Below are 12511 nucleotides of genomic sequence, written 5' to 3'. Positions count from 1 at the left end.
GGGCCTCAGCAACTGCCGGCGCGTGGGCCACTAGAGCCAGAACATAGTCGATTCTGGAAAGGCTTCCATGTGCCCCTGAGTGGAATGAGTATTAACTCTGGGTAGGATGCATGAGCCGCCAGCAGTCAATAAGTCCCATAGTGTCCAGGAAGTCGGGAAGCCAGGATTGCGAACTTCGGAGATCTCTGGGTGGATGCCTGTCTAGGGTCCCCGAGCAAACTGAATTGAAATCGCCCCCTATAATAAGCATACCATCGGGTAGACCCAAAATGGCGCCCCCAAGATCCTGAAACGTGTTGTTTTGCAACCCAGGGGGAACGTAAACCGAAACCAGAACCAGAGACCGTCCCTCCCATCTCCCCGAGACAGCAACGTACCGCCCCCTCTCATCAACAACACTCGAATTAATCTCAAGAGGGAGAGACGCGCGCACCATGAACCCCACCCCCCGGGATCCCGAAGAGAACCCTGAGTGTGCCACCATCTTGAATCCATTCCTGTTAAGCGCTTGGCACGTATTTCCCACCAAGTGTGTCTCTTGTAACAGAATAACGTCAGGCATACATCTCTTAAACAGTTGTAGAACCACACCTCTCTTAATACGATCCCCCAGTCCGTTGATATTGCAACACAGCACTTTTAGTTTCCTACCCCCCATCGTCAAATCGTGGGCCCTTGCCGATCCCGACAGGCCTCATAGGCACACAAGTGGAAAAATTACAGCCATTACTTTGCCTTGAAGAAAGGAAAGAGAAAAGAAGAAAAAACACACAACCAACAATCAAACCTCCCCCCACCCTGCACCCCTGCATCAGACTAAGAAGCCCCCCCAACCAGCAGTGTGCCTGTTGCCCCAAAAACTACGCTACAAAAAGACCCTAGAGGAGAAAGGAGATCACACAGGCCCCCCTGCCACCCTCCATAACGAAGCGGATATACTTTATAAAGTGCAGTAGTGTGGCATTGATTGTCGCCAACAGGTCCACCGTCCGATAAAGTTATGAAAGTGAACTCTACTCTTGTTGCTCAGGGCCTCCCGAGGTGCCCTCCGAATGTTCCTCTCGTTCTTCGTGTCTTTGTGGCAAAGTGTCCAACCACTCGCTCACCACTTCAGGCAGATCAAAAAAGATAGCACGGCCATCATGTTCAATTCGCAGTTTCGCAGGGAACATCATTGAGTACTTCATCCCAAGGTCTCTAAGGCGCCTCTTCACTCCCGCGAAACTTTGTCTCTGCCGCTGTACAGACCGAGTGAAGTCCGGATTGAAGTTGATGTCCGCATTCTGAAACTTGAGCGGCCCGTTCCTTCTCGAGGCTTGCAGGATAGCGTCCCGATCCCTAAAATTGAACAGCCGTGCTATAATGGGTCTCGGCGGGGCACCCATTTTTGGGCGTCCCGCCGGCAGTCTGTGAGCTCGCTCCACTGAAAAGAAACGACTGAGGCCCACAGGAGCCAAATGAGTTTGCACCAAGTCTTCAACAAAGAGATCAATAGCCGACTCCTCTGCCCCTTCCGGAACACCGATGATTCGAACGTTCTGTCGCCTGGCACGTCCCTCAAAATCTTCCAGTCGCCTCGAGAAAAGATCGTTGGCCGACCTCAAGTCCCGAACCTCTGTTTGTAGGTCCGATATATCAGTTGTGAGGCTTGTGGTTTTAATGTCCAGCGATTTGACCCTGTCATTGGTCTTGCCCAGATCGGCTCTAATCAGATTGATTTCAATCGCCAAAGTGTCGACTTTATGTGTCAGGACCTCGTGTTGTTTGTGCATCTCCGTTTTGATGCCAGCAATGGCGCCCATAACATCTCGGAGTGTCGGGTCCGACGTGTCTGGCGACTCTCCTCGATGAGAGTCTTTCGGCCGGGCAGCCGCACCTGGTGAATTCTTCTGCTGGGCGTAGCGATCAATTTTGTTCGACTGGGAATGAGTAGTTTTCCTACTTACTCGATTTGTCGTCTTGTCTGGCTCGCCCTTGCCCGCCATGATTGAGCCGGGGGACAGGACAATGGGTCGTACACCAAGGCCAGCCCGGCAATGCAAAGCAACCTCGAAGTGTCGTGGCCAACGATAGTTCCTCAGCGATAGACCACTCCGTAACTCCGCGTGCTTCGCAGGGCCAGCGTAGTAGTCACTCTCACAGCATATCGCTCATGCTTTACAGTGTCACCGTCGTCAGCCACCGCAGAGACAATAGCACGTCACTGGCACGATTCTTCAACACGATGTAACTCCGTCTAGGAGTGTCGGATTTTAAATCAGAAAGCGGGTCCCGTCTCAACAACCGTTCACCAACAGTATTCCACTGCCGTGGATCAGGATTTCCATCAGGATTTATGCGGAGGGTCGGAGGGTCTCCGGAGCTCCGAGCTTACATGGCCATCTTGCTTGCCCGCGAAGCTCCTCCCCTCTGCCACAGTTTTTAATCTCAACACCGACCAGGAAGATCACATTAAAATAAATTGTGGCATCTGGTCGACAGTTAATTGTGTATTCACTCCTACACCAATCTTCTCACATCTTAAGACACATCATCCTCAGTTCATCTGTGCTCAGGCGGCGTATTTATTAAAAGATCTCAGATAAGTTGACATAGGCACCACAAGACCGTGGTTGCTCAAAAAACATACCAATTGCAACACAGAGGGCGTTATATACTTAATAACCTGCCCCTGCTCACTCAGGTACGTTGGTCATACTACTCTCAAAATGAAAGTTCGGATCAGCGAACATAAGAGCACCATCAGGCGCCAGAAACAGTCCACATGCCTCACTAACCATTTTCTTTCAATGAAACATCAGGCTGAAGACTTACGGTGGGTGATCTTAGAGCACCCATTTATTCCATCACACATCAGTGATGTCTCAAAATTCCTATTCTTGAAAGAACAGAGGTGGATTTTAAAGCTTCAGTGTGACACCCGGGGCTTGAACGATGCCATCCCCTGGGTCTCCCTTTAGCCTCATTATCCACACTTTTATGCTATACAGCGTCAGTTATTGACACATGGTCGGCTGTTTGACCTTTATCCTTTCAGTAGCAAATCAACATTGTTATATCATCTGCCTTTTTACTGCAACACAAAATATAATTCTTAAAGTGGTGTTTACTGTCAGCTAGCACGTATGCCCTTTAATATAGCACTAGCTCCCCAGTCAGTCAGTGTCAATTCCTTGAGTGTATGATCTTGGGAAGGTCATTTTTACAAGAATCAGACTTCTCCCCGATTTCTTCGGAATTTGTGGGCTTTCGATCGTGACTCTACTCGTGCAATGAATGAAACAGCACGTCAACCTATTATCATTCATGCGCGCAGTAGCAGAGTCTCAACCACCTTGCTTGCGGGCAGTTCAATATAATCGCGCGTGAACAACTTCTTCCAAACGTGTCCCAGTACACTGAACGCAGCACCGCTCATGCACTTAAGATTAGTGGTCCACAAACAATCTACTGAGCATGCGCGTTGTTCAGCAGAAGCGCTCCAGAGCCACATCTTTTAGCACACGCGCACTGTGATTGGGAAAGGGAACAGTGTATGCTAGATACGAGTCTATGAGCATGCGCGAGCGAAAAGGCGCCGATCCTGACACTACTTGGCCATCTTAACAAGCGATTGGACCAATCATCTACAGTATAAGTACATCGAGGGCTGTCCTGTCGGTACCTCCACTTCCTCTTGGATGACTGAGTGAGGTACCGACTGGCAGGTAAGTCTTTTAGGGTCTCTGTAAGGACTTTTCTGGATATTTTCAGAGAAGGAATAGTCCTCTCTTATTAGGCTTGCTACCTGTGAGTGCTACATTATTTCTTGGCATAACTTAATTTCGTTGTGGCCCCCCCTTGTCTACTTACTATTCTTTACAGACAGGAGTAGAGGGTCTGTGACTTTGCCTTATACTTCAACACTTATAATAATGATAGGATGCCTGTCCTGTTTTAGTCGGTTATGGGCCTGAGGGTGTAGTGTCCATCACTTTTGTGAACCAGGTTATTATGCAGAGCTAGTGAGCTGGACACATTGCACGATCTAATGTGTGTCCCCCTTCTTTTGCATGTTAGAGCGGGGCCTCCATTTCCCGAGTAGATTGCCGGGTGAGGTGAGGTCTTCTCCCACATAGAGCTGGGTGAATATCTCAGTGGAGGCCAATACCTCTCTGTGAAAGAGATTTAATACTCTTTGGCTGTCGCTAACTAAATAGTACTTATGCATGCGTGTTGTTTGTGCAGTTTCTATGTGTTTTAAGTGGCTATAAATGTTTGTTGTAAATCTCCCTCTTATGTTCTAACAGGAAAAGAAATACTCTTAACTCAAGGATACATTGGGGCTCCAAGGTCCTTTGAGACACGTGTATTGTAAAGTATTAATTATCTTTTTGATAATTTTTTCACATTTCACTTCACCGTGTATGATTGCAGTAGCTATTCCACCTCTTGGGTCCTGAAGAAAGCCGGGTAATCAATCCAATAGGCTTAAACATGTCGACCGTCCTGCACAGCGCCACTTTGTAGTTATTAATTTCCACTACAGGGCGTGGTTTTAACTTTGACACCTCGACAATCTCCATTAAACATATTTTTTGTCTAGGTAGTTAATTTTAATTATCACTTTCACGAGAGCACTGCACTTTATCTTTCCCATCTTTTGAGCATTATCTTGGCCAGAGTTTTTGAAGATCCATATCCGTACCGTCATCTGATGGTCTGGGCGATATTGGGATCAAATACCAACTCCCACATGACGATACTCCGCCAAATAAGGGTGGTCAGATGGGAATTTCTCAGCCAGATATGACTCATCATACATAGTTTGTCGCCTCTTCTTTCCTTAGTTTTCTGTACAACAACACACAATTCTTTGACCAGGTATCCCCATTTTGTGGTTTGTGCTGTGTGGGGGCTCCTGTGTGGGTGTCCTTGTCACTCTCCAAATCAGTCAGTGGTTGTACTATTCTCCTGCAGTGAGTGGGAGCAGGTATAGGGTGAGGATGCAGGCAGTTCTTGTCCCTCATCAGGCTGTTCCAAAAGGCTCTCTGACTCATGGTCGTCAGCCACGTCACTGTCCTATGCTGCATCTCTGATTAAAACAGTGCAAGTTCAGTTACTTTCTTTTGCACATGTTTGTAATGTAGGCCTGCAAAGCTCTAATAAATTTGATTAGATAATGTACAAAGTCTACTATTGTCCCTTCCTTGCTGTACTCTTCTGTAGTGGAGATGTGTTAGTCCCTCCATGCCTTGCACTAACATTTGTCTGCATACAACTACCACAATGTATTAGGGTGTTGCAAGTAAAAGGTGGACTGGACTCACGTGTTCTACACTCTACACAGGGTATGCTTTTGGGCCAGTTTGAGTAACAATTTTTTTTTGTAAACAGACTTTATTCAGCTACATCAGCAGCATTAGGATCAATATTCGGAGAAAACAGTATACACAATATTGTATTCTTTACCATCCTATACAAGTATGATTACACAGATGTGAGATTTACTGCCCTTCTGGTGTCTTCACCTCTGCCAGTTCTCCTGGAATCATCCATATAACCAACATTTCTAGGATATTTGCGAACAACATCTCTATCTAGAGAATCAATTCCTTCCGCCTCCATTCTGGACCGTACTCTTAACTATCCGAGCAGTCGATTGGCTAGCAGGTTAACACCCCCCCCCCTTCTCCCCCTAAAACCCTAACTACCTCCCCCCCGTCAGACATGCCGCTTAACCCCGTACCTCTCTGTATTATGCATTGTGCACTCAGTTTCAGTTCAGTTTAAAAGCTTTATTCGGTTGAATATATCAGCCATGCAGCATAACAGTAGTTAAAAAATACAAGGAAAGATAGCAACAGTTTCAATAACTACCTCCATACAAAACATCCATAAAAACAACGCACACAAATTAATTATACAATAAGAATAAAAAGATAGCCTTTCATGAGTTTAACAAATATTCCTGCGGCAAAATCCAGCTATAAACATTATAAAGTACAAGATACAAGGGAGAAAAAAGCAACGGGTACGAATTCATTATACAGTTTGAGTAAAATATAGCCCATTATAAGTTTAACTGAAATTCCAGTGGCAAGGCCAACATGAAGCGACATAAAGTGCAAAGTGCAAAATACTAAATAGGACACAATCCAATATACCCTTTAAAATACAATCACTAGTTAATAACTATTGACTTCCTAATATTGCATTGTGCACTCATACAGGTCATTCGGGACCGCTGTGCCACCAAGCAGACATCCACTTAAGGGGAAGCCCTCATATTGGTCTCGCTACCCATCATCCATGCCGCCCGCTCAAGAAAGGCAATGTTTCAGTTCACCAGGACAAGTCCCCCCGCCCCGACGCTCAGTCAGTGTCATCTGTCGGGATCTTGAGCAAATCCACCATCGCCACCCATGCCCTAGCCATGTCCATCAATTTGTCGTTATTGGTCTAAAAATCCCCTTGCTGTCAGCCCACCTTATAAATTCTCGTAACCACCGTGAAGCATTAGGTGCAATGACTGCCTTCCAATGGCTGGTAATTTCTCTATTAGCTAGGACCAACCCCAAATCTATAAATGTACTGGTAAGTTTATTAATGGCATTGTGGGGGAACCAGTGTAGCAGACAATATCCCGGGGTCCGCTGAATATCTCTATCTGTTATTTCATCTAATTTGGTTGTGACCTCCCCCCAGTACCCGTGCAGTAGAGGGCATTCTCAGAACATGTGTACAAATGTAGCGTTTTCTAGTTTGCAATGCCGACATGCTGTTTGGGATCTGAAAAATGTGTTAATTTTGTGAGGGGTAAGATACGCTCTATGGAACACCTAAAACGGTATTAGTTGAATTCTCGCGTTTCTAGAACATTTCCACGCCTGTTCCAGCAACGCCTCCCACAGCTTTTCTCCTATAGGGATCCCCAGGTTCGCTTCCCCCAGTTTGGGTAACATTTTACATGAAAATATGTTTAGCTGTGCTCTTACCTTGGGAGGTCCCTGCATGTCCTGAGGTGTCAATCTGTGTGACCCTAACAACTGCCTCTGGCTACAGAGTAGATTCCACTATGTCCTCCAGTGGGATGTTTGCATGGTCGGTTGATGGTCCCCCTCCTGTTTTATCTGGCTGCGGCTAGCCTTTCTGCCACCCTCTCTTTTGCTCTGCTGCGCAGGTCATACCACTTCTGCTGCAGGTTGGGGATCTCACGATGTGTTACCCCCACAGCATTGACCTTTGCTTGTATCCCAAGCCAAATCTTCCTCTTCACAGACTCAGCTAAATGCAGGGAGAGCTTTCCAAACAGCTGGCCATGCTTCAATGCCACTTCCTCAGTGAGGATTTCAAGTTACTTGTCATTGAATTTGATTTTTCTCTTCCTGCCTTCTCCTTTTGTTTGTTCCTTTTCTGTGGCCATGGTGTTGGTGTGTCACAACATCTGATCCAAATAAAGTTTCTCCAGGCTGAGCTCCACCAGTTTTCCTCTTCCTCAGACTCTCCCTGTGTGCAGGTGTGTGTAACCAGTGGATCACTTCCTGGTTGTGATGTCATCAAAATGCAGCAATCTGGGAAAATCGCAATTACCGATTCAGTAATTGCGAATTCGCAATTACAGATTCAGTAAATAAGTAATCACTAATAAAAATAGTGATTTTTAAGAAATCGCCATTTGTTTTGCGATTTTCTTGCTGCATTGGCTTTGGCGATTACTGTTAATAGCGATTCCTTATTTATCGCTATTAAGGAATCGTACTTTCATTTTTTGATGCATGTAGGCCAATGTCTCTGGGACTGAATCTTCGGAACAGCATACTGGGATTTCATTACAAATTACATGAGGAGTATGTATACTGGACCGTCATTCTCCTCGTCCTCCCTTTTTCATATGTATCTTTACATATGTACCCCAGGGACAGGAGACTACTGACAGTTTCATCCTAAATCTGTTTTGTTCTCCGTAAATGGGGTTCCTCACTTCACCCAGACTGCACATGTATGGTCAGGTTAATTGTGGAATGAGATGAATCCATGAATTGTGTTGAGTCCTCTGAAAAGGCACATTGACAGCAGCAAAAGATAGTTACTCTGATTGTTAGAGTTAAGGCGAACTGGGTTTCCTTTTCTGGGAGCGGCCATTGGGGCCTCCGCATTGGAGAACACCTCGCAGTTTTGCCACTTGTCTAGTTTCTGAGCTAGTATATAAATCCGGATCCAAGGTCCGGGTCTGGCAACAGCACAAAATCATTTTGGGTGTGTCGCCATGGCGTCCCAATCTACACCCACCTGACCATTTGCTGACCCTCCACTCCGAGTGTAGAAAGGCCAACAAAACACTTGCTCATACAGGGCCTGATTCACAGAACTAACTTAAGACAAAATCCTAAACTTATTACTTTTGGTATTCACAGAAGGTATTTAGTAGTAGTAAAGTTAGGATTTTGTCTTAAGTCTGTCCTAAGTTTGTCTTAAGTCTGTCTTAAGCCTGTCTCAAGTCTGTCCCAAGTCTATCTTAAGTCTGTCTCAAGTCTGTCCTACTACTTTTGGTATTCACAGAAGGCATTTAGTAGTAGTAAAGTTAGGATTTTGTCTTAAATTTGACTTAAGTTTGACTTAAGACAGACTTAAGACAAACTAAAGACAAATTTAAGACAGACTTAAGACAGACTTAAGACAAAATCCTAACTTTACTACTACTAAATGCCTTCTGTGAATACCAAAAGTATAGGTTTAGGATTTTGTCTTAAGTTAGTTCTGTGAATCAGGCCCACACACTCTGCTCTGGTGCATCGTAGACTCCCATTTTAAAGATGGCACTGTTTCAGAGTAGGCACCAGCTGGCCGCCAGGGCCACCAGTTCAGGCAGGTACGAGACCTGTGGAACCAAGACGAGGCTATGCAGCACCAGCTGGGAGAAGACAACAAGCAGGTAGCACCCATCATTTCCCACAATCAGGCCTTGGGGCGTGGGTTGGTAGAGAACAGCACAGCTGCTTCGAAGCCCATTGAGTATTTGCTCTGATTCCCGACAGGTGTGTGAAGCACCAGAGAGCTCAGGCAGCTGATGATACAGTTGTTGCAAGTACTGTCTTCTACCTTGAGTCAAGAATTAGAGTTTTCTTTTAAAACAGAATATTACACGTGAGAACCCTAAAAAGCGTGAGTCTCCAGCCATTGGATAAGACTCGCTATTAATTGAAATGTAAAATGGTTATTGTGTCTTTGTAAATTAGTACTATACAATTTCTAGGCGTTGTAACTCATGCTCAAAAGATGCGTGAACGTTATGGTTTTCTTTGACGATCTCAATTTAACCACAATATTCGTCAGACATGTGAGAAAAAAAAATTGTTTTACAAAGTAAAGCCCTCTCTGAACATTCATATATATTGTGTTTGATTACCTCTCATTTTGTGTCCGGCTACATTTCCTCTGAGTCGGTCCACCTCTGCATTTCTAGCCAGTTTGCCACTCGTGTGGTATTTGGGGCACTTTGTAACCGAAAAAAACAAATCTCTGCTCGGATGTACCAGACGAGGATTGAGCAACCACCCGGAGCTCCAAGTCGCCCTCCCCGGGACAGAGGTGGAGTTCTTTAGGTTGGCAGCGCGTGCCGTGTTCTCGTTCTGCTGCCCTCCTATCACCGGTGCTGCGCGTCTATGGACTGAGAACGACACCCACTAGAACTGGCTGCCCCAAAATGCTCCCTTTCTGCTTTCTTACAACACTTATCCTAGTTCCACAGAAAAGGCAACAGTTGGGAACAAACACCACAAGGAGCGAACGAGGTTCTTACGCTTCACAATCTCTGAAGCCGCAGAGCGCGTTGCGAATTTACCTGCGTGCCTACCTGTGCCAGGGGAGCGTGGGCAGCGGGCCACCACCATCTGCTAGCAGTCTCTCATACACGGCGTCTCCTCCCTGGTGGGTTTTTTTTCCGGACGCCTGCGTCCCCCCACAGCCTGTATGGAGAATGGCACCGGAGCAGGGTCAGACCTGCCGCAGAGCACACCTCGAGCTGTCAGTGGCGTCGAGCTGAAAGTGTCGCTTCTCCCACAGGCGAACAAGCATTTCAAGAAATGACACAAGGTAAAAATAAGCACAACCCACTATGACGTAAACCTGTTACTTAAAGTGTAACATCAACAGCAGTAGGGTGTAATCGTTTGAGGTATCAGTCAGTTGCAATGCATAGGCGCTGATTTTAAGGGTGCTGCAGTCCCCCCAAACATGATGGAGTTCAGAAGGTGAAGGAGCAATAATGATGCTTTTAAATGTTATTTTTATCTTCTCACAGGGGTCAAATGCTATGCTCTGTCTTCTGACACAGTGCTTCCTATCAGTGCTTTAAATTAAACTATAGAAGTGCTGGTACTCTCTATGGAGAGCACCTGTTTGCTCATGAGAAGTGCAAATACTCCTCCACTGAAATCAGGTGCGTGAACGTCTTTAGGGGTAAAAGGACTTTAGCATCCCCTCTTCGTGTGTCTCAGCCTGGTGCTGCTGCAGCTTGAACTGCTGTGGACTCTCTTATATCCACTGCACCCCAGGTCTTTAAAAGACCATTTACATCCATTTGGAACTGGTTAAGGAGGCTATGTGTTTTGGTCACTGATTATAGTGCCCCCTGGGTCCCCACTTTTCCTTTTTCCCTGTTCTTTACATTTGTGATTTATTTTTTCTGCTACAGTGGTAGAATGAATTTAGCGAAAAAGGCATCTAAGGGGTAAGGGATGCCACTTTTCCAAAATAAAAATACCGGCCATTTGTACAGTCAGTCAGTCAGTCAAATTAGTCCTTGTTCGATTTCAAAATCATGAAAGACATTTATATTTAAAATATTAACCATAAAACATTAAATTCATCCTTAAAATTCCAAGACACAAGATCCCCATGATATGATCCAATGTTGCATATTCAGTACATAAATAATACAATAAATTAGTGTAAAATCCATATTAAAACAATAACATCCATGATACAACCACCGTGCAAATACCAGGTTCAATAAAACGATTGATATAATCACATCTCATAAATTAATTAGTTATTCAAACCATAAGCACGGAGAATCCATATTCCATTTAAGAATTTAAAGATAGCGATTATACTTAGATCGTTCCCATCTGTTTGTAAAATCCGTAAGGCTTCAGTGTCTGAGGTGATTCCCAACAATTGACAAGTCGGCTTTAGCCATTTATGCCTCAAATTCCTGTAGACTGGGCAGATAAAAAAAAAAACACGACCAATAGATTCCACTTGTAAAGGACGAAACGGGAATTCCATTCTTGAGCCAGTACCCCATTTACTTGTAAATGATTTGATAGGAAGGGTGCCTATCCTAAATTGGTGGTACCATTTCCTATCATATGGAACTGTTATAAGGTCCCAATACTTTTCATAAACGGGTGCATGTTTAGTCTCTAGAAAGACCCTGGACAGCGAGTTGCTCGTCATAGACGAAAATCGTTTAATCATCACCATATTCCAGTATAGCCCATTTAATTCTTTACGGGTCGGAAATGGGGCACTGGTTGGATTTTGCCACAACAGGTTCAACTCCAGGTCACACAATATTGACCTAACCTGCTTCAACCACAGAATTTTCCCCGCACCATCTGCATCCCTGACCTCCAAAAGAGCATGGGCATACTGGGTAAGCTCCTCGGTAACCCAAAGCCTCCTCCAGTACGCCACTGGTCTAAAACGGGCCACATCCTCCAAAAACTGACTTTCCAGATCGTAATGAAGCTGTAATAGAGGAGTGGATTGGGGTAAGCTCGTAAAAGACCGCAAAAATTTGTTTTGCGAGATCGAGAGTGCAGATAGATTGCTAAAGCCCCATAGTTCTGCCCCGTACAATACTGATGCTGACATTTTAGCGTTATATATTTTCAGTATAGGGGCAATCAGCTTGGTGTAAGATTGTCGATGTTCTTTGAGCAGAGCCCCAGACAGTGAGCGTGTCTGAGTAACAGCATGTCCAGATGCGGAGTCCACTTGAGTTTAGAACTCAGTGTGATACCAAGGTACGTGAATACATTTGCCTGCTCAAGTAAAGCATCATTCATACTAACTTTCCCTTTTACTATTTTCTGTTTATGGAGAACCATAAACTTGGTCTTGTCTACATTTATTATAAGACCATAATCCTTACAGAATATCTCAAACCTGGCTATAGCCGTCTGAAGACCCTTTTGCGTTTTAGATAATAGTAGGGTATCATCGGCGAACATTAACAAGGGTATTTTGCTACCATTTAAAATCGGGGCATCAGTAGGATGATTCTCGTAATACTTTGTCACACTGTTAATGTAAAGTGAAAATAAAGTCGGTGACTACACACCCCTGCCTAACCCCTCTTTCGATCTTGAATCTATCAGTCACTTGGCCATGCGGGCCCCAACTGACTTGGGCAAAATTTCCTTCATGAAGCTTAATCAGGTCCCTAGGCAACCCCTGTTCGGCTAAAACATCCCACAACCTAGCTCTAGGCACCAAGTCGAACACCAACTTTAAGTCTACG

General features: G+C 45.0%; 1 protein-coding gene across 1 annotated transcript in view; it reads right to left on the bottom strand.

Annotated features, from left to right (window-relative positions):
- LOC147663557 (interleukin-1 receptor type 1-like) overlaps positions 1–10004 on the bottom strand; it is a 222025-nt gene extending 212021 nt beyond the window's left edge. The window contains exon 1 of the mRNA XM_086950361.1: positions 9836–10004. The gene's annotated coding sequence lies outside the window, so the exon portion shown is untranslated. The remainder of the gene's footprint in view (positions 1–9835) is intronic.
- Between the last annotated feature and the right edge of the window lie 2507 nt (positions 10005–12511).

This window comes from Lissotriton vulgaris, unplaced genomic scaffold, assembly GCF_964263255.1.
Source record: "Lissotriton vulgaris unplaced genomic scaffold, aLisVul1.2 SCAFFOLD_2393, whole genome shotgun sequence".
Lineage (NCBI taxonomy): Eukaryota > Metazoa > Chordata > Amphibia > Caudata > Salamandridae > Lissotriton > Lissotriton vulgaris.
The sequence above is the reverse complement of the archived record's forward strand: the minus strand, read 5'-3'. Positions and strand labels throughout refer to the sequence as shown.